The 22,694-nt window shown below is 37.7% G+C and overlaps 1 protein-coding gene across 2 annotated transcripts in view; it reads right to left on the bottom strand.

Moving 5' to 3' along the window:
* The window catches only part of Tll1 (tolloid like 1), a 243,559-nt gene that overhangs the window by 165,805 nt on the left and 55,060 nt on the right, over nucleotides 1–22,694 (bottom strand). The gene's annotated exons all lie outside the window — the stretch shown is intronic.

Raw genomic sequence — 22,694 nt, 5'->3', positions numbered from 1 at the left:
ACCTAGTTCCTCCCTTTATAAGACTGAAATCAAGATGTCAGGAGAGTTACATTTATTTGTGATAATTCTAAGGGGAAAAAAAGAAAACAGCTTCATGCTTGTTGCTGGAAGTATTCAGTAAGAGATCAGAGAGCCTTGTTTGTTTACTTTTTGATGTGAACAAGACTTATAGTCATGATATACTGTTGTTGTTTTTCTCTTCTTACCCTCCAGTAGCAGTAGGCTGAGTTCACATGCTACTGATTTCTCTAACTTGCCCCTTCACTGAACATGATTCTGCTTTGCTCTTCTATTTTTAAGTGCTGATGTAATTGTATTTGACCCATCCAGCTAATGCAGTTAATATAATATCTTGAGAACATCTGTGGTAGTTTGAATGTTAATTGTCTGTCATAGCTTCATGTGTTTGCAATTAAGCCTCATACATGGACCCCAGCTGGTGAAACCTTTGGGAAGATGAGCTTTGCTAGAGGAGTTGTGTGAATGGGGTGGGGGGGGGGGAGCTTAAGGTTTATTAGTCTAATACACTGGGTATCCAGAGCTAGTTAACTCAGATGACTTCCTTCCCCTGATGCTATTACAAGATGCGATGCCCAATTATCTTCTCTGCTATCCTTTCCTTACCATGATAAAATTTTCCCTCAAAACCCTGAAATAAAATAAACCATTTTCTCCCATGAGGTATGTGGTAGTTTGAAAGGATGCCACCAAATATGTTCAGGAGTTTATTAAAGACTATAAGTTAGATTTCCAGCCCTTGCTGGACGTTGGTGGGTGGATCTTGCGGTCCAGCCCTAAGGTGTTACTGGGGGAAAATCTGAATTCTAGCCAAAAGATACTCAGAGTGCATGAGCTCTTCCTGTGGTTCCTGGAGAGTGCTTACTAGTGGTGCTGTTGGTAGCTCTCTGAATGGACCTGTGAAAGGGGGCCAGGTTCTTCGACCATTATGGAATTTCCCCTATCTCTGTAAGCTTAAAATAAATGTCATGATTCCCATAAACTATGTCTGGTTTGGACATTCATCCCAGCAATGTGAAGCTGACGAATACAAGGTGCTTCTTCTTGAATGTTTTGTCTCAGCAACTAGAAGGTAACTTTGACAACATCTGGTAACAATTTTAACTAAATCTGCACAGTCCCTTCATGGCTGTACCTACATTAATACCTCGTTGAATAACCAGAAGATGAGAAACTTGTAGTAACATGTGCAATATTATGTCCACAGAAATCTCCTGTAGCCTCCAAAACTCAAGGTCTTCCCAAATGCAAAACATATTCACACTCCTCCTAATGTTGACAATACTGTCAGCCCATTACAGCAACAATTTAAAATAATAATTTCATCTAAATTGCATCTGTTCAAAGGTAAAAAACAGTTGTAAGAGAAGAGAAGCAAAGAGAAGATAAAACAAATCACAGGTGGGAAAAACACATTAGGACATAGCCTCAGAAAATTCTTTTACAGTTTTAGGCTCTGTGGTGGTTTGAATCAGATCTCCACCACAAACTTGTTTTCTGAATGCTTAAATCCAAGCTTGTGCCAATTTCAGAGGTGAAGCCTTGCTGAAGAAGGTGTGTTTTGAGGGAGGGCTTTGGGGTGTTAAGCCAGGTTCCCCTTGTCAGAGGTTGGCTCACTCTCCCACTGCTGTTTTGTATCTGCTGGGACAAAAGTAATGCCCAGCCTCTGATCATTCCATACATTCCCCTGACATCAGAGAGTTTTTCCCTTGATATTATATGCCAAAGTAAGTCCTTTCGTCCCATTTGCTACTTTTGGTCATGTATTTAACTGCAACAGGCTCCTTCCTCTGTGGTCTAAATGCTACAATGTGAGTTCACTACTCTGCCCTCTATCTTCCTTCCTTTTTCTAGAAAGTTACCCCTGTCTTCAAGCAAGTAGCTTTAATAGAGCACTAAACTATTAGTTTGGTATCTAGATATTCAACAATCTTATTGCATTTTAAAAATTACCCATTTCTGTCCAAACTGGCAGTGTTATACTTGGATAAAATTCTTAAGATTCCTGTGAGCATTGTGTAAACATCACAGGGTTTCATTATATTTCACAAGATGTCTCTGTATATCTTCCCAGATAATCTCTTCTCCATATTTTTGCTTCAGTTGAAGTGAGAACGGACACCCCTTTGATACCCCAACAAAATTCTAGAAACCCCATGATTTAAATGAAGAGGTCTGTCAGTCATACTCATAATCACTTCAGTCTTTCATCCTTCTGAGGTCTCAAAGAAGAGTTGTACACTGTGCCTTCCTTCAGAGTTTCCATTGCTGAGAATGAATCTTTTAATGTTAGACTCTCTTGTCTACTGGGTAAATTGAGAACTTTTAAAATCATCATGTTTGTTTACTTTTTCTTCACATTTTCCCACAGTTCAACTTACTCATTACACATTTTACCATAAGCAGTAGAAGTAACATATTATAGATGAAATAATTGTGGCTGTCTCACCATCAAAAAAAAAATTCTATGTTGTTGTCTTAATCCTCCATATGGCTGTAATAAGGTTAAATGAGTTCATAAGGATGGAATCTTATCTGATAATATTAACATTCTCAAAAGAAGAAAGCCTGGGCCTGGAGAGATGGCTTAGCGGTTAAGCACTTGCCTGTGAAGCCTATGGACCCTGGTTCGAGGCTCGATTCCCCAGGACCCACGTTAGTCAGATGCACAAGGGGGCGCACACGTCTGGAGTTTGTTTGCAATGGCTGGAGGCCCTGGCGTGCCCATTCTCTCTCTCTCTCTCTCTGCCTTTCTCTCTTTGTCACTCTCAAATAAATAAATAAAAAGGAACAAAATTTAAAGAAGAAGAAAGCCAGAGAGCTCCTCACCTCTACCAGCTATTCACACAAAGTCATAAGCACACAGAAATGGTGACCACCTACATTCTAAGGAGACAAATTAGGGGATGAATGTTTCTCTGTCTGACTTGATCTTAGACTTCCCAGTTTCTAGATCCATAAAAATTACATGAGGTTCATAATCTACCTTGTCTGTGATATTTTGTAATGGCAGCCTGAGGAGACTAATTGTAGTGGTTTGATTCAGGTGTCCCCCATAAACTTAGGTGTTCTGAATGCTAGGTTCCCAGCTGATAGATATTTGGGAATTAATGCCTCCTGGAGGGAGTGTATTCTTGGGGGTGGGCTTATGGGTATTATAGCCAGTTTCCCCATGCCAGTATTTGGCACACTCTCCTGTTGCTGTTGTCCACCTTATGTTGGCCAGGGGGTGATGTCCACCCTCTGCTCATGCCATGGTTTTCCCCTACCATCGTGGAGCTTCCCCTCAAGCCTGTAAGCCAAAATAAATCTCTTTTTGCCCAGAAGCTGCCCTTTGTTGGCTGACTTCTACCAGCAATGCAAACCTGACTGCAACAGTAAAGTGGTATGGAGTACTGGGAATGCTGCTAGATACCTGACTATGTGACCCATAGACCATTCCAAAGGTATGTCTACATTTTTAGATATTTATTATAAAAGAAACTTCACTAACCAAAATATGCATTTTTTCACTGGTGTCAAAATAAGGTACAAAAATATAGTAGCTTCACACACTCGGTACCTGGCAAGTGCTATAGATGTGAAGTCCAGGCACTGTGTGGCTTCAGCAGTCACTGTGTAGTATCTCAGTAGGTATACAGTGGGGTGTCATAGGACTGTACTTTTTTTTTTTTTTTTTCAGTATCCACCTTTATCCCTGTTTTGGCACAGTTCAGTTTCTTGTAGCTGAACAGCTGAAGATCTTTCCCAGGTGGTTGTCATATGGGACACCCTCTACTTCTATGGCTCTATGCCTTTTTTCTCACTTTGTCTTTCTACAGCCACAAGCTGAAAACTGATTCATCTGAGTTCTCTGGCATTCCCTCCCCTTCTTCTGCCACCTTCCTCTGATGCAGCCTTCTACCATCTTTCTGCGATTACACTTCAGTCAATTGAAGAATTTAGCATGGATCCCCAATTAAGATCTATTCTCTAGCAACCTTAATTTCACCTACAAATTTCCTTCAGAGTAATACCTGCATTAATGTAGTATTGGATAATCTATGAAGAAGAATTTTGGGAAAAGAGGGACATCTTTTTTTTTTAATTTTTTTTTTATTTATTTGAGAGCGACAGACACAGAGAGAAAGACAGATAGAGGGAGAGAGAAAGAATGGGCGCGCCAGGGCTTCCAGCCTCTGCAAACGAACTCCAGACGCGTGCACCCCCTTGTGCATCTGGCTAACGTGGGACCTGGGGAACCGAGCCTCGAACCGGGGTCCTTAGGCTTCACAGGCAAGCGCTTAACCGCTAAGCCATCTCTTCAGCCCAAGAGGGACATCTTTGAAATGTAAAACTTGATGATTTTCTTTTTCAAAATCTACTTTAATGAGGGTTTCATTATGTAACCTAGGCTGGGCTTAAACTCATAGTCCTCCCATTTCAGAATCCCAAATTCTGAGATCACAGGTATGTACCACCATACCTAGACCATTTCAACTTTTCTGTTAGCTTTTATTATAACCTATCATATATCCCTTTATACAGGCTTCACATTATATTTTTTGTTATTGTGGTTTTTATAACATATAGCAAACATATTTTTGAATGTTTTGATTTTTATTTATTTGAGAGAGGAAAAGAGAGAGAGGTACACACAGAGAGGATGGACGCACTAAGGCATCCAGCCACTGCAAATGCATTCCAGATGCATGTGCCACCTTCTGGATCTGGCTTATATGCATTCTAGGGAGTTGATATGGGGCCTTTAGGCTTTGCAGGCAAGCACCTTATCTGCTAAGCTATGTCTCCAACCCAGAAAACATTTTATATACTCTACTTAAAGAATACCACTTCCAGTAACAAATAAATAATCTTGACAATTTTACAGGCCCTTCTATCCCCTATTTTATAAAGCTGCCACAAATGTCACCTTCAATGCCCAGTCAAACAATTGAGTATGTGCTCTTCTGAATCACCAACCATTCACTGTCTACTGGACAATTCTCATACACATGCTGTGATGGTTACTATTCACTTGATTAGGTTTATAATCACCATGGAAACACACCTCTGGCTATGTCTATGAAGTTGTTTCCAGGAAGGTTTAATGGGCAGCGCCATCAGTAATAGAATGGGACCCCAGACTGAATATGAAGGAGAAAGTAAGGTGAGCATTAGCACTCATTATTGTCCACTTCCTTACTGCAGATTGAATGTGAAGAGCTGTTTCACGCTCCTGATACCATACTTTCCCACCATGAAGGACTGTGTCCCCTCACAATGTAAGTCTCCCTTGCCTTAGGTGTTCTTTTCCAGTTATTTTTTTGTCACAACAACAAGGAAAATAACTAATAGACATACTAACCTGCTCCACCACTTAAAAAAGTCATCTCTCCACCACAATTATCCCAGCAGGTCATACTTTGCTCACTATTTAGAGTAACATTTAGAAGAATCCATGCTGCCTTTGGCAACAACTGTCCAACCTCTTCAACTTTAGTATCATGAACATTTCTCTTGCCACAGTGAGTGACCTTGCACATCATTTGACCCCATTTCTTAGTTGCAGAGAGAAAGACTCATCCTTCTCAGAACCTTACAGTGTTAGTTTTCCTCATGTCTTATTAGCTATTATTCCTTAATATATTGTGGACTTTCCAATATTCTGTTTCCTATGTGGTAAGTTTCTCATGTTTTATCCTTGGACTTAAACCTCCCAGATGGCATACTCTGTTCTGTATATTGGAGTAATGGTTATATATTAAAGATTAACAAGCTCATTTCTTCATTAACAGCCTCTCTTCTAGTTCCCAACTCATATGTCAAGTACCTAAATCTTACTTTTGCTGGAATAGTTCAGACAGCTTTAATGAGGCATACCCACAACTTTTAGTCTCTCACTTTAAATGTGTAAATGTAATGTCAGCATTTCCTCTCTAAGAACTTGCCCCAATATTATCTTCTCTAGTTCTTCTTTCTTCTCATCCCATTTACTGCCTCCACTAGTATCCAAGTCACCATCTTCTTCCCTAGGTGTCATACAAGCTTCCTAACGTGTTTCTTCCCAATTCTACCCTTTCCCATACTGAATCCAGTCTTCAAAACTAGCATATATAAACTTTTTAAAATGTATAAGTTGCCATATCTTGAATAACAATGTATGTTTATTTCTCTATGTTCTGTGCAATACACCCAATATTTGTGTGTGCGCGCACATGCACATGTGTGTGCATGTGTAGAGTCACACGTACTATGGTGAAGATGTGGAGGAGGGGATAACCTCAGGGTGGTTTTCATATCCTTCCACCTTGTTTAATATAGGCACTATCCTGTTGATATTTTTCCACTGAAAAGACCAGACTGTCTCATGACCTTCAGGATTCACTTGACTCTGCCTGCCATTGTCTTATTAGCACTGGGATCACAGAAACCTGAGCCACTTTTGCACCTGGCTTCACATGACTATTGAGGATCTGAACCCTAGTCAGCAGCCTTGTAGAGCAAGTGCCTTTAACCACTGAGCCATTTCCCATTCCCTAAGCATATTTTATTTTAATACTTCTTCCAGTCCTGGCTAAAGTTTATAACTTTCTTCACGCCATTGTCTTGCTTTCCATTGTGCTCCAGCCACATTGGTTTTGCTTTAGCTTCAGGAACACATTAAACTCTTCCCTGCACCAGGAAACTTGTACATGCTGTTCTATGTGATAAGAGTGTATACTGTCAATCATTCTCTCATTCTTTTTCTCATATTGTTTCTTCCAAAATAATTACTGGGCCAGATGAAAAAGCTTCTGTTAACAAACACAGATCCATTGCAGATCTTCAAAGTCTATCATTTAAGATACAGAAGATAACATAATTTAAAAACATATTCATATAATATATGAACAATATATATGTGCAGATAGATAGATAGATAGACTCTATATTTAGCCAAGCATGAAGGCACATGCCTTTGATCCCATCACTTGGGAGGCAGAGGTAGGAGGAGCTCTGTGAGTCTGAGGCAAGCCTAGGACTACAGATTCTCAGATCATCCTGGGCTTGAGTGATACCTTACCTCAAAGTATATATGCATCCATGTACAATCTTATATGTGTACAACCAAGTGAATAAATAATATCATGACAGCTATAGTGGAGGGAATTATTTCATCCTGATAAGATCATGTTGAAACTGAGACCTAAATAGTAAGAATTAGCCAAAAGCAATTATAGCAAAGAGGTTCAAAGACCTGAGTTCATCTGTCCTTTATTAGAATAAATGAAATACCTCCACAGATGTAAGCATTTCTAGTTAAAGGAGATGGACCTCCAATAAATTTGAGAGCAGAGACTTGAGAGACCAGATGAAGAGCTGGTCTGTTACTTAAGTACACTGGACATCTTTGACTGTTACTAAACAATCCAGTGACAAAACTTGATGTGCAGAAATAACTTCAGAAAGATGCATTGAACAAATTTTACCCATATGCTATAGATTAGAAGCAACTGTTGAGGTCACTAAAAGTAAGAACATCTCCAAATATAAAATGAGCACCAAAGAGATATTTATTTCTTTATTGTGTACATATAGCAGAAGACAACTTATTCCCAAGGAGCTGAATCCTTGAAGACTAAAACAAAAATTTGTTTGAAACTACTAAAATAACTGTGTATAAACACAAAGAGGGAGGGTGAATCACCAAGAGAAAGTAAAATGGCTTAACTTAATAACAAGATGGGCAGAAGGCAATGGAGATTGACACTTGCAACAGCAATAACAGATTTCTAACTGAAAATATTCAAGTCCCAATAAAATGTATTTGAAAAGGTCAAAAATAAAAAGTGGCTCCAACCTATGTTAGCAGCTTTATTTATACGGTACATACATTTTTTCCATGGAATTAAATGGTGAGGTCAGTAATAAGTATTTTGCTTCACTTTTTCCAACAAGTAAATGTAGCTTAGAAGGCTACAAGAAACAATTTCCAAGTAATCCCAGGCACAACTCAAATTAATGGTTTACTTAGTACTTCCAAACATAAGGATTTTATAGATTCCATTTTTAAGAAGATAATAAATTTTATTTTAAAACACATTCTGTACTACAGGCCAATGACAGCATGATACAGTGCCATAAAATCTTTCCTCCTCAATAGCAAACTAAAAGATATTACTGTTATTAAGACATAAGTAAGAGAGATCACCCACGCATACGGCCCTGCAAAGGGTAGAGAGCTTAACACTACAACCATGGGCACTCCCTGGTAAATCCCACTGTCAGAATAGGGTTGTACCCAACAGTCAGCAGTTGGCCATGGAGACCCATAAAGTCCCTAAAGCAATGCAGGCCATTGCCAAAACACTTGGTTACCCACCAGAGCTAACTGCTAAGATCCTATTGCTGAAGGTACCATGGCCCATGGACACAGGACCCTGAGTGATCACACTGGAATCTAGAAGTAAGCCAACTCCATACTAGCTAGTCCCCATAGTGCCAGGAAGTGCTACACAATCTACTGGGGTGTGGTGGCTATCAATAGTGTGATCAAGGGGGGCTCTGCAAGCTGCAAAATTTACCAGCCAGACAAGATGTGCACACCCTGCAATAGTAGAACACAAGCTGTGTGTGTTATCAACAATGCTCTGTTAGATATGAGGCCCTCTCAGTGGGAGAGAACTCATACCTGTTACTGAGAACCAAGTCAGAATCACATGGATAGGAAGGCCATAGAATCCAGAAGACAAGTTCCCACTAGGCTTTGGCCAATCCAAAAGTCTCTTAAAAGTCTTAAATGACTAAGATTATTCCTTTTAATCCATATTACTCTCAGTCTTTGTTGGAGAGTCTACTTTGTTGTAAGAAGTCAATGAAAACTGGAGAGCCAAGCTCTACAAATATAACAAATATAAAAGGATAGCCAACTGCCTGGCATGAGATGATCCACCACCATCACAGCTGTCAGGGCCCAGGAGACAACAAGGAGGAAGTGATGATCAAACACGAGTGCTGCTTTCACTGCTAGTCTGACAACCAGCTCCAGAGAAATAGCAATAGGCACTAATGACACTCAAAATGCCTCAGTTCAGGAATTCAGAGATTGTAGAGAGCTTACCACACAAGTAGTCTTGTAACACACCATCCAAGGCTCAGGGAACTTTGTAGAAGAGGGAGTGCAAAGATTCTTAGAGCCACAGGGTGGCAAGGAGTATCCTGAAGCATTGAGTCCCCCAGATCAACTGCTGCATTCATGACCCCAAAGGAAACCTCCTCACCGAGGAGTGTCCTCAATAGATTGGGAGAAGAGGAGAGAGGATATAAGAATATAACCTAATGGGAATATGTCTAGCACCTGCTAGGATCATATGATAAAATTGATAATAAAAAATGGACAGACTAATTGAAAGGAGGGAGGGGGCAAAAAGGAATGAGGGTAGAGAAAATACAACTGGTGGTAAGGTGACAATTATCTAAAACCATTTTGTAGGTATATAGAAGTTGTCAATTAAAATTAGGAAATGGACTACCTGGAAAGAAGGGACTCAAAGGAGGGGGCATATGTGATGAGAACAAGACAAGGTGGAAGGCGGGACTATGATCATGGTTTATTGTATATCAATATGGATGTGGTCAATAAAACATTTACCAAAAAAGAAAAAAAAAAACACCTCAGGATAATCAAAAGAAACTAAGATTAAAAATGATATGAAAGAAAGGAACTTTTGATCTTTAAAAATTAAGACCTCCCAAACTCTATGATCTGTAAAAGTATAAATAAAAATAACTTTACCATATGTACAACTTATATTCACTTAAAAATTTTCTTTGAAATGACTTCTAAGAAATTTAACATGTTTCTTTTCAATAGGAGACCTTACAATTTTCTGTTTTCAAGTTTTTAAATAGATTGCAAAGGAGAAAAAGCAGTTTAAGTAGCTATTCTATTTTAATGAGCTTCCAAAGAATAATTTCCAATGTGCTGAATATACTAAATATGTACTGGAGTTAATCTGACAGTGCATTTAATTTTGATGTCAGGTACCCAGATAAATACTGAAAATATAACACAGACTAATGGGAACTGGGATTTTCTATTCACCTTTGATAGTTGAAGTATTATTTTGTGTTCTTTCTAACCTTTAAATGAATGTATTTTTTTCACATATGGCATTGTTGCTCCTCAACATGATTACAGAAGAAGAAAGTACATATCTTGGTTTCCAAAGAAAATATAAGCAGTAGGGGAGTCGCCTAAAGTACTAATGAAATCACAAGCAACTTCTATTTGTTAAGTAAGCTTTCAGCTGGTACAAATACCCTTAGATGTTATCCTATGGGGAAGAAAACTATACTGAATCCAGCTTTATGATGGTAAAAGCAATAGCTCAATAAAAATTTGAAGTTCCTCAGCACATATATTTCTGGAAAGTGCCCTATTGTCTCTTGTAAGTTAGCCATCTAGGTCCAGATCTGATGATATAAAGACACCGGAACCTCAGTCTAATCATGAAGATGGACATATAAGGGAATAAGTGTGGCACATGTTGAAATGATAAAATAAGGTATGCCATAAATGTAAAATGGATGTAGGTCTATTTTAAATTCATTCATCTGAGATGTTTACGCGGTGATAGTGTTAAAGTACGTATTACAGAAAGATGGAAAATTAAGTGGGTTAAATGAGGAGAGAGGGAGGGTCTCAGGAATAGGACAGTAGCCACAGAGTGGCCAGATTTCTTTCAAACAATTAAAAAACCTCTGACATCTGCTTGTGAGGGTATGTGGTCAAAAACAAAGGTGGAGGGATGGTAAGCAACTGTCTCTGACAAAGAAACTGGAACTTAGCTTCTCAGAGAAATGTGATGATGCCCAACTAAAAGAATAGATTAATAATGTTAATAATGTTGTGAGTAAATGAGCCAATATCCCAAAATTCAATGATCAAGCATGGTGCACACTCAATTGTATGCTTTATTACATTAATAGAAGAAAAAAAATAAATCGGATGGAAAGACTAGTCTGAATAACTATATAGCACCATCTAAAAAAATGAAAGGAAAATAAAATTTAACTATTGGTTAAAGTATTTGCTCTCATATGTAATGTGTCACCTATATAATTATTTCATCTTTTTATTAATTTAGTATTTTTATCAAATGGATTCACTTCAAATTTAGATGCATTTTTATGTGGGTGTTGGGCTATAAGTTATCTATAATTTGACAATAATGCTGAGTGAAATTAATTGATAAATCTTAGGAACAATGCATTCTCAAAACACATCTTTGCTTAACATTCATTGAGTAACTGTTTTATGTTTGCATCTTATGTAATTGAAGCCCTATTGTGTTAGTGTGTTAGTGTGTACTATTTCCTCATTCATTCATATTATGTCGCCCCTATATGCCTTCAAATGAATTTTCCTCTTCGGTTTAGTTCTCTTCTTTCATAAAATTAATTCTTGCCTTATCAGTAGAACAATCTAAAACAATTCTGAAGGACATCAGTCAGAAGGTTTCTTGTCAGCGTCTCTTTTATCAATGCCAGTAGAATCTGTTTCTGTTTTATCAAACAGAAAACTCCATTTACCCGATGTCTTCTGTCCAGAAGACAGTTGAACATGAGGCATACACAGATTGCATCTTTAAAACAAAAGTATACAGAAGTCATCCATTTTGTTTGTTATAACTTTGTTATACTTACAAAGAGTGGAGAATACACAAAAATTATACTGAGCATCTACCCTCTCTGAAGTCAATAATATAAAGTGATTGTGAATATTCTGACACACACACACACACACACACACACACACACACACACACAATGAAGTGCAGAGTTAGTCTCCATAGAACTAACAAAACATGCAATTCTGAGAGACAGGGTTCAACAAATATATGGAATTTCTAGTTAAACAGCTGGATCTAGGTCAGTAAAATGATAGCCCCAAAATGGTGAATGCTGACAGCCTGCCAAATAATGCACTTGGTTGGAAAAGTAGATAACAAAGGTTGACCATGTTATTTCTGCTCTTTCATGATATAGATAGCTAAAGTAAGTAGAAGGTCACCTGTCTACCTCATTTCTTTCCTGACAAAAGCACAGGCAGGAATACCTCAGAGAGGGGAAAGAAATCTCATGGTATTTTGCTTGGAAAAGTATCCACTTTGTAAATGTCCATGCTCATGTGAAACTTTATTTTCTTGAATGCAGTAAGAAACGTTTCTCTTTTTCCTACCACAAACTCAATCATTGTTAAAACTGCCAATCTCTGATGTGTGTACATGTAGGTTGTATTTATATGTGTGTGTGTGTAATATATATAATATATATTATACATATAATATATATACATATATACATGGTAAAATTCCTATGAACTTTATAAAATATTTGTAACAAATACATAAACTGTATTTATTTATACAAATATATATACACACATAAATACAACATATATATATATATATATATATATATATATATATATATATACACATACACACACACACATACACACACATATATATATGGTAAAATTCCTATGAACTTTATAAAATTTTTATAACAAATACATAAACTGTATATATTTATACAATTTTTTAATATTTTTATACATTTTTTGAGGTGGGACTCACTAGCCCAGGCTGTCCTGGAATTTATAGTCTCAAGCTGGCCTTGAACTCACAGCAATCTTCCTATCTCTCCCTCATAAGTACTGGGAATAAAGGTGTGTGTCACCACTCCTGGCTTAATTTTACAATTTTGTGACTGGAGAGATTGCTTAGTGGTTATGGCACTTGCTTGCAAAATCTAAGGACCCTAGTTTGATTCCCCAGTACCTATGTAAGCCAAATACACAAGGTACCACATGCATTTGGAGTTCTTTTGCAGTGACTGGAGGCCCTAGCATGCTCTCTATCTCTCTCTGTGTGTCTGTATTTTTTTCTCTCTCTATCCTTCTCTCCCCCCTGTCTCCATCTCTCTACCTCTATCTAAAATAAATAATTGTTAATTTACATGTCTCTCTCTCTCTGTCTCTCTCTACACACACACACACACACACACACACACACACACACACACACATTATTGTAATTTCAGGGTGCTTTAGTACACAAATATGAGATGTATATCTCAATAGGTAAAATAGCTCAAATTGAATTCAAGCAACAAGGAAAAAAAACATTGAATTCAGGCACCTACAATTTTAAAGAACCAAACTGATTAATCTAATTGTCAATTAAGTATATAGCCTATACTTAAAGAGAATTCTAAGTGTTGATCCTGGTTTCATGGAAAAATAATATGGTGTCATAGAAAGAAAAAGTGAAGAGAAGGCAAGGGATTAGAAAGGAAACATGTTATTTGTGTTGTATGCATATGAGGAATACATATAAATGAAAATAAAAGTGACTAGCAAAAAGACAGATAATAGAATTTCAGCTGGTTAAAGGTGGATAGTATAGTAGGAGTACTGATAGGTTGGACATTCCTGTTCTCCGCTCCAGTCTCAAACTAAACAGAATAGAGAGCTTGAACAAATTTGAAGAAAATTAAGCAGTCAAATACAAGATGTAGCAACAGATATAAAAGGGGCACAGAAAATGTACAGAATGAGGTGTTAGTTTCAAAACATGAGCGTTGACTGGTCTTCTACATAGTCATCACTGAGATCAAGTCTCACTTTCTGTCTCAAATCTGTAAGATAATCAACTTTCATCACATTGTAGGCTCTTTTTAGTGCTAGGAAATACCAAGCAACATATTTACATAGTTACAGATCATTGTGATATAGCTAATGGATGACCAGATAGGCCTTCAGTCACACCAGAGGGAAATCTCAAAGAGGACCAATGGGCACAGAACTTCCAGAAAGGTTTTCATCACTCCATTCTCGATATAATCATACAGTATAGTTAAGAACCGTCATAGAGCTAAGAAACATGCCTGACTTGAAAAAAAAAAAGAGAAAGAAACAAACAAACAAACAAACAAACAAACAAAATCAAGAGAAATGGGAACCAGGAAACCAGCAAAAAGAATCTTTAAAATTGTATAATATTCACAGAGATAAAATGTCATTGTGTGAATGAAATAAGAAGAAGATATAAGACTGATGTACAATATAACTTAAAGAAAAATATTTGTTAAAAGTCTAGTTAGAAAAATAATCCAGATGTTGTGTTACTGTATAGAAATTAGAACCTGAAAGATCAGAGCACCAAGTAAAATTTCTGGGAACAGAAGATGGTCATGCTTATCAGGAAACAAAGTTAGGAAAAAGAAGAAATATGAAGAAACACAGGAAGCATTTTGGAAGATTGTGGACAGATAGATGATTATACACAATTGTTAACACATCAAATTCTGCACTTGCAAGGGTGACTTCTTTTTGTTCATTTTTATTTGAGAGTGACAGAGAGTAAGAGGCAGAGAGAGAGAATGGGCGTGCCAGGGCTTCCAGCCACTGCAAACAAACTTCAGACACGTGCACCCCCTTGTGCATCTGGCTAACGTGGGTCCTGGAGAATCAAGCCGCAAGCTGGGGTCCTTCGGCTTCACAGGCAAGTGCTTAACTGCTAAGCCATCTCTCCAGCCCCAAGGGTGACTTTCGATTGTACACAAATTATACTTTAAAAGATATATAGAAGGAAATGAGCAATTATAAAATTCATCCACAAAGTCAAGTATTCAACTAAAACGAGCCATAATATTATATAATTAAAAGAGAGAAGAGAAAATTGAAGACATAATAAATGAAAATTTCCAAAACTACTGATACTGACTCTCCATATGAATATAGGTTACCTTGTACCTAGTCAACTGACTTCAGGATGCCCAACACTAATGCACATATTCAAGAAAGCTCAGAACACAGAGTATGAAACCAAAATCCTATAAGCTAACTGAAAAGAGCTATACAATGAAATGTAGATAATCATGATTGATTCTGTATTGTTAATAAAATGTTAGATGTTTAAAAAGAGAACAGGCCGATATTTCAAAATAAAAATATGACCACTCTATAATTTTATAAGTACTACCTGAAGGTAATACAATATTACAAATTATAATTTAAAACATGATTTTCTTTTGTGATTTGTGTGTATGGTGTGTCCATGATTATATACATACTTATATATGTGTGGAATGTGTAGATAAGTCGTGTGTGTGTGTGTGTGTATGTGTGCGGTTGTATGGAAGCAAAAGAATGACTTTTGTATGAATGAGTCCATTGCTTTTAGAGACAGGGACTCTCACTGTTCTGGACCTCACCAATGATTTTGGACTGTATAGTTAGGAAGACCCAGGGATTCTATCTTCACTTTCCAAGTTCTGGGAATACAGGTGCATGCCAGCACACCCAGCACTTTATGTGAGTCCTGGGTATCAAACTCATGTCCTCAAACTTACTACAAAAGCTTTAGCAACTGAGTATCCCTCTGAGCCCTGACATAAGATTTTCTAACATAAATACACTTAAAGTTATGAATCCCAAGAATATATTATGTTCCTAAAACAATCAATCCATAATTCCAATGCCAGTATGGTATATAGTAAAATTCTGGATTTGAAATAATTCCTGTAGGCATATAGATAAAAGAAATGTTCAATATGTAAGGGATAAAAATAATTTTCTTTGAGAGAAATGTTTTATTTTAGAAAAAGTAGAAATTATATTCAAGATTCTCAGAAAATGAAAATATGAGCCAAGTTTCATAACCCAGCAAAATTTATTCCTGCTATAAAAGATCCAAAATGCAATCAAAATTAACTCAGAGAATATGAATACTAATATTAGCTCTTCTTGAGAATTCTGCAACAAACCAAAACAGTTAGAGAATAAACAGAAAGTACTGTTGAAGAATTAAATGAATAGTTACTTGCAGGAGAAAAAGAAATGAGACTTAGGAGGAAGAAAATACTGTATGCTATGTATACAAGTTCTGACCACCATAATCACAGGTTCATTTAATTTTCTTGTTTGCAGTAATCAAAAGTGTTAACAATAGTATTAACATTGTTACTCTGAGGATGCTGTGTGTGATATATTGGGTGCAATTGTTGTGCAGTATTCTAGTACCTTGAGAGCAACAGTGAAATAAAGAAATTAAGAAATAATTGAATGTTCTAAAATCTGAGTTGGGAGACTTCTGGGTAAGATGGCTGCATAGGAGTCATGCCAATCCAGCCTAGGAAGGGATTTATACAAATCCTCAACAAAATATGCTTTTCATCTGAAAAGTGAAGGCATATAGGCTTTTATTAGGCACAGAGAAGAATCAGGAGGGACTAAGTTCTATCAGAAAGGAAGAAATTGGCCAGAATCCCAAGGAGCTTGTGAACCCCATTCACATGGAACTGTGCAGATCTATACACCCACCCAGTGCCCAGCTGCAGGAGCAGAGATCAACCAAGGGGATTTTCCAATGTCGTCAGCCTCCTTGCAAAGTCAAGAAACCTGAAGGGGAGACATCAGAGATTAGCTGAGGAGCTTCTGAAGGGGACAAAGGAGACACCAGCTGAACAGTTCCAGTACAACTCCAGGCTTTCTACACGCTCCCATCTTCCAGTTGACAGAACAACCAGCTTTGGGACCTGGATAATCAAACCTGGTCCTTTGTCTTTGCAGGCATGTGCCTTAACCACTAAGCAATCTCTCCAGTCCACCATACCCAATTTTAAGCTATATTACAAAGCCATTTACCAACAAACTACCACTATAACAGACATGTTAATCCATGGAACAGAATAGAGTACCCATATGTTAACCCAGGCAGCTACAGCCATCTGACTTTTGACAAAAATACCAAAAATATTCATTGGAGCAGACAGCCTCTTCAACAAGTGTTGCTGGGAAAATTGGATATCTGTGTATACAAGGATGAAAACAGATTCTTGTCTTTTTCCATGCAATAGAATCAAGTCCAAATGGATGAGAGACCTTACTATCAGACTTGAAACTCTGAAAGTGCTGGAGGCAAAGGTAAGGGAAACCCTTCAACATGTTGGCATAGGCAATGACTTTCTGAATTTAACCCCAATTGCTCAGGAAATAAAGCCACTAATCAACCATGGGGATCTCATGAAATTACAAAGCGTTACTACAGCAAAGGACACTGTGACTAGAGCAAAGATACAACCTACTGAATGGGAGGAAATCTTTGCCAGCTATACATCTGACAGAGGATTAATATCCAGAATACACAAAGAACTCAAAAAAATTAGAAATAAAACATACCAATTAAAAATGGTCTGTGGAACTAAATAGAGATTTCTCAAAGTAAGAAATACAGATGGCATATAAACATCTAAAAATGTGTTCTACATCCTTAGCCATCAGGAAAATGCAAATTAAAACTACTTTGAGATTCCATCTCACTCCTGTCAGAATGGCTATCATCCGGAAAATAAATGAAAATAAATGTTGGCAAGGATGCAGAAAAAGGGGAAACCTTCTACACTGTTGGTAGGAATGTAGTCTGGTACAGCCATTGTGGAAATTAGTGGGGTGGTTCTTGATACAGCTAAAAATAGATTTACCTTACAATCCAGCTATAATATTTCTAGGCATATATCCTAATGACTCTTCTCACTACCTTAGAGATGCTTGCACAACCATGTTTATTGCTGCTCTGTTCACAATAGGTAGGAAATGGAACCAGCCTAGATGTCCATCCACAGAGAAATGGAAAATAAAGATGTGGTACATTTTTACAATGGAATTCTAATCGGTGATAAAGAAAAATGAAATTTGCAGGAAAATTGATGGATCTAGAAAGGATTATATTAAGTGAGATAACCTAGGCCCAGAAAGCCAGACATGGCATGTTCTCTCTCATATGTGGATCCTAGCTACAAATGTTCAGGTTTGTGTGTGAGCTGGAACCAAAATTGGTAGCAGAGGCTAGTAAGCTACAAAAAGGCTAACAAGGAGGGAAGAGAGAGAGAGACAGACTTTAGGGCATGGTATTGTATATATGTAAATAGAGAAACAGATTACAGGAAATGGAATGGCCTAAGTGAGGCCAGGAGAAGAGATTAAGAGAAAGTTGGGGGGGGAGGATCAATCAAAATTCAAAATATTTTGATTAAGACATATGAAAGCCTACTTTTTTGGATAATGGCACATCCCAAAGCCATAAATTGCTACTAGAAACTTTTCAGTGACAAGGATGGGCTACCTTCCACTGGATTATGGCTAGAGAAGTCCCTGTTGCCTCCTAAACATTACAGGTTATTGCCCAGGCACTTTGTTTCCTATGAATAACAGATGGTAAGACTTTATTGCTGAAGACTTCACATGCCTGGGCAGTAAGGTCACTGAGAAATCAAGCTGGTGCTGAGCTGAAAACCTTCCCCCTGTAGACCAGCCAACTGAAAGCTGGAAAAAAGCTGTACTGCATGCAGCCTTATAGGAGACAGGAGTCATCAGCAATGTAAACAGGAGACACTGGAAGCCTCAAGTTTGGCTAGACAGGCCAAATGGCCAAACAGGTGCAACAGTAGCATGTCTGCTCTGGGGGAAACCAACTCCTCTCTAATTGGACTAAAGGTGCACTCTATGGGGAGGAATACATGCCTAGTACTGAAAACCTAATCAAAAGCCTATGACAGGGAAGGCCATGAGCCTTAGGTATAAAATCTGCTTTTGTCTGCCTAAATGCATATATTATGCTCACCAAACTGCCCTGTAAGTACTATACTTAATATTCATATTCATACATTTATGATACTCTCACTTTTGGTTATAGAAGCTTTTCTTTTCAGAGGTAGTACCCACTGGGATGACCCAAAATGCATCATACTGCTGAGAAGAAGTGACAGAGGAGTGTCCAGCACTGAAACATCTCTATGACACCCTCCAAAGCTCAAGATTCATTGCAAAAAAGGTGGCAGAAAAAACTGTAAGAGTCAAAGGAAGGTTACCCCTCCTTATAATGTAATTGCCCAGACATGAATTGGCCTTGATATCCATGACTTTACATTGCCTAGCAATCCCTTCACAAGACTCTCATAATAGGAGAAAAAGACAATGACATAAAAATAAAAGGGAAACTAATGGAGGGAGGGAGAAGTTATGATGGAGAGTTGTGAAGAAAGAGATGGGGGGAGGGAATTATCATGGTTTATTGTCTGTAAGTATAATACTTGCCAAAAAATTAACAAAATAGAGTTAGAAGAACACAACAAGTATTTTATATTAAAAATATATAGCTATATCATATCATATAGTTCTTCCAGCTTATACTTGAGAAGCAGTAACCAATAAAGATATCTTGGAAAATGAAGAAAGGAGAAATAGCAATAGAAATAACAGAAACTAGGCTATGTATATGAAACTACTGTCATCAGTTTTGAAAATCATATTTGATGGTTGGAAAAAATTGTGACACCCTCTCAGATATTTAAGATAGTGGTGTGGTGGTGGTGTGTATGTGTGTGTAAAATAAAGTTCTGAATGCAGGGAAGGTTTCCATACTTCATCCAATATGGTAAAATTAAGTAAAATTCAGTAAGTTCCATACTTTATTATCCAGAATAAAAACTATACAGATCAATGCAATCACAAACACTGTAGACAGAGGAGATGGCTTGGTTTGTAAGAGACCTTGGTGCACAAGCATGAGAACCTGAGTTTGAGCCGTTGCCTCCATATAAGCCATCAGGCATTGCAGCACACACCTGTAACCCCAGCCCTGAGGGGTAGAAGACAGGAGCTTCACTGGAGCTCTTTGGTCAGCAAATCTAATATAAAAAATAGCACGATGGCTGGAAAGACCCATGTTTGATTCCCCAGGACCCACATAAGCCAGGTACACAAGGTGGTGTATGTGTCCAGAGTTCATTTGCAGTGGCTGGATGCCTTGGCCCACCCATTCTCTCTCTTTTCATCTCTGTCCCTCTCTCTGCCTCTTTCTCTCTCACATAAATAAATAAAAATAAATTTAAAAAACAGCATAAACTTCAGGTTGTGTGAGACATTCTTCGAAGGAAATAAAGCAGAAAATTAATAGAGGACACATCTGTTCACATCAATGTCTATCTACATTCACCTATCTATCATCTATCTATCTATGAATGATCTATCTATGTATTCCAGGTGTCTTCTGACTTACATACACATGCTCACAGAGCACACACATATACACATGTGCATGTACCACACACGTGTGTGCACGCACACACAGCACCATAAGTAAAACAAGATGTATTTCCAATCATTTTAACTTCAGATAAATGAAACACATCAAATATTTTTAAAATAATCAGTTCATAATGATATTTCAAGTACCAACTGGTCACTTTTAGACAATGACAGTGAAAAAAAATTTTCCTTTAAAATTATGTACAGGGAATCACTTCTCCTGCCCCTCCAATATGAAATATTCCTCTGGGAAATATAATAATAAGAAAACCAAAAATACCTCCTCATAAAATCATTTAGGCAAATTAAAATCTATCATAGAATATGATCATTCCTTTATTATCACATAATTAATCTTTCTAAGCAGTAAGCATGAGTGGCTGTCACCATTAATAAAGTGTTAAAATAAGACATAATATGTGTCCTGATAAAAGAGTGCATCACCTTCCAAAAATGAAACTTGATTCTGACTACATGTTGAATCCAATTAGCAACTACAGGAAGGACAGAAGGCAGAGGAACACATTGAATGTGCTAAGTATCCAAATCAGTGAAATCTGATTATTATAAACTCTACCAGTTCAAGAGTAGAAGCTCTTCCCCACATACATTATAAGGAAAGAGACTGAGGCAGTGTCCAACCTTGGGCCTGTGTTGGCTTTTTTGATCCAGTGTGATTTTCTTTAATTTATTTTTATTTGTTTATTTGAGAGAGAGAAAGAGGAAGATAGAGAGAGAATGTGCATGCCAGGACCTCCAACTACTGCAAATGAACTCTAGATACATATGCCACCTTGAACATCTGGGTAACATGGGTACTAGAGAATTGAATCTGGGTCCTTAGGATTCACAGGCAAATGCCTTAACTGCTAAGCCATCTCTCTGGAATGCCAGCATTATTTCATTTGTTTTGATGCTAGAAATTGAACCAAGGGCATTGTGCATAACAGGCAAGTGTTCTTTCACTGAGCTATATCCCTGGCTCTGTAAATGTTCCTGACTTAGGTGGTCTTTTCCCAAAGTATCCAATGGTTTTCAGCTTTTAATCCACCAAGCTGTTTGTTTGGTCTGGTTTCCTACAATTGAGCTGTGTTATAATACAACGTTTAAACATAGATCATGTATGCTAAAATGGTACTATGTTAAATTTATATACTGCTAGGCAACAGATTGGTGGCAGACAAGTAATATTACTCTGTCAGCATAGTGTAACTCCCCAGTGTGTTTCTAGGTAACTAAGCATTAGACATGTTTCATTATTGTAGGATTTTAGCTAAGTTATTTCTAGCATGATTTGTTTACTGAAACTCAGTAGCTGAAAGGTATGGGTGTTGACCTTAGACTTACCTAAATTTTAATCCCAACCCCACTTCTTTTAGTTTTCCAACCTGACCTTTTCAATTTTCAGTTTCCATGTCTGAGAAGTAAAATAAGGACTGGATAATGTTGTTTTCAAAACTGGGTATGTGTTACATAAAGTACCTATGAACAAATAGTTCTCATACTCAAGAGACACTATCTGCTATTTTGATTACATAAAGTATTTTTAAATGGTGTTCACTTTTCAAATATTATCTGTTTATTTGACAGAGAAAGAGGGAAAGAGAAAGAGGGAATGGGTGCGCCAGGGCCTCCAGCCACTACAAACTCCAGACACAGGCACCCCCTTGTGCATCTGGCTAACATGGGTCCTGGGGAATCAAATCTGGGTCCTTTGGCTTTGCAGGCAAACACCTTAATCACTAAGCAATCCCTCCAGCCCCATAAATTATTTTTTATAATTCCAATATTCACTTCACAAAAACACTGATTCCTCCCAGAGGTATCTGTAACAAAGGAAATGTAGATTAAATATTTGGCTCATGTTAATTTGTTCTAACATTTTTACTCCATTTTCCATCATTAGGGGGTCCTGTGGGTATTGTGACAAGCAAGTTAAAGATGTGTCAGATTCCTGGAGGCCACTAAAAATAGGTGAGGCAGAAGGGAAGTGAGCCAGTGGTAACCTGAAAAATCTGCTGGAATGAAATCTACCAAGAGGTTAAAGAAAGCATATGGACCATAACCTGCTCATCACCTCTGGTCTTCAGTCTTCAAATGACCTCTTCTCCATTGCTCTCAGCTGCCCCTACTACCCTTCCAAAGCTGCATGGGAGGTCTTCCTATCTAGTTTATGAGCATTACTTCATGGGTTTTTATAAGACATATGAATGGTCATTTGACACAGATGCCTCATCCTCTAATGTATACATGCCAGGAAAAATAGAGTAGGTATAAATCACATATCAGAGGATTTAAAAGAATCCCAGCACTTGAGAGGCAGAAGTAGGAGGATTGCTGTGAGCTCTAAGCCACCCTGAGAGTACATAGTGAATTCTAAATCAACCTGGTCTAAAGTGAGATCCTACCTCAAAAAAAAAAAAAAAAAGGCATATGTTTGGTGGGGATTCACATGTTTATTAATCACACTTGTGAGTTCAAACACATGTGAATGTATGTGGAGACCAGAGATTGACACTGTTTTTTTCCTTCTTCCTCAGTCATGAGACTGAGCCTC

Source organism: Jaculus jaculus, chromosome 1, assembly GCF_020740685.1.
Source record: "Jaculus jaculus isolate mJacJac1 chromosome 1, mJacJac1.mat.Y.cur, whole genome shotgun sequence".
In the NCBI taxonomy this organism is placed as follows: Eukaryota; Metazoa; Chordata; class Mammalia; order Rodentia; family Dipodidae; genus Jaculus; species Jaculus jaculus.
Note: the sequence above shows the minus strand (reverse complement) of the source record. Positions and strands in the feature narration are given on the sequence as shown.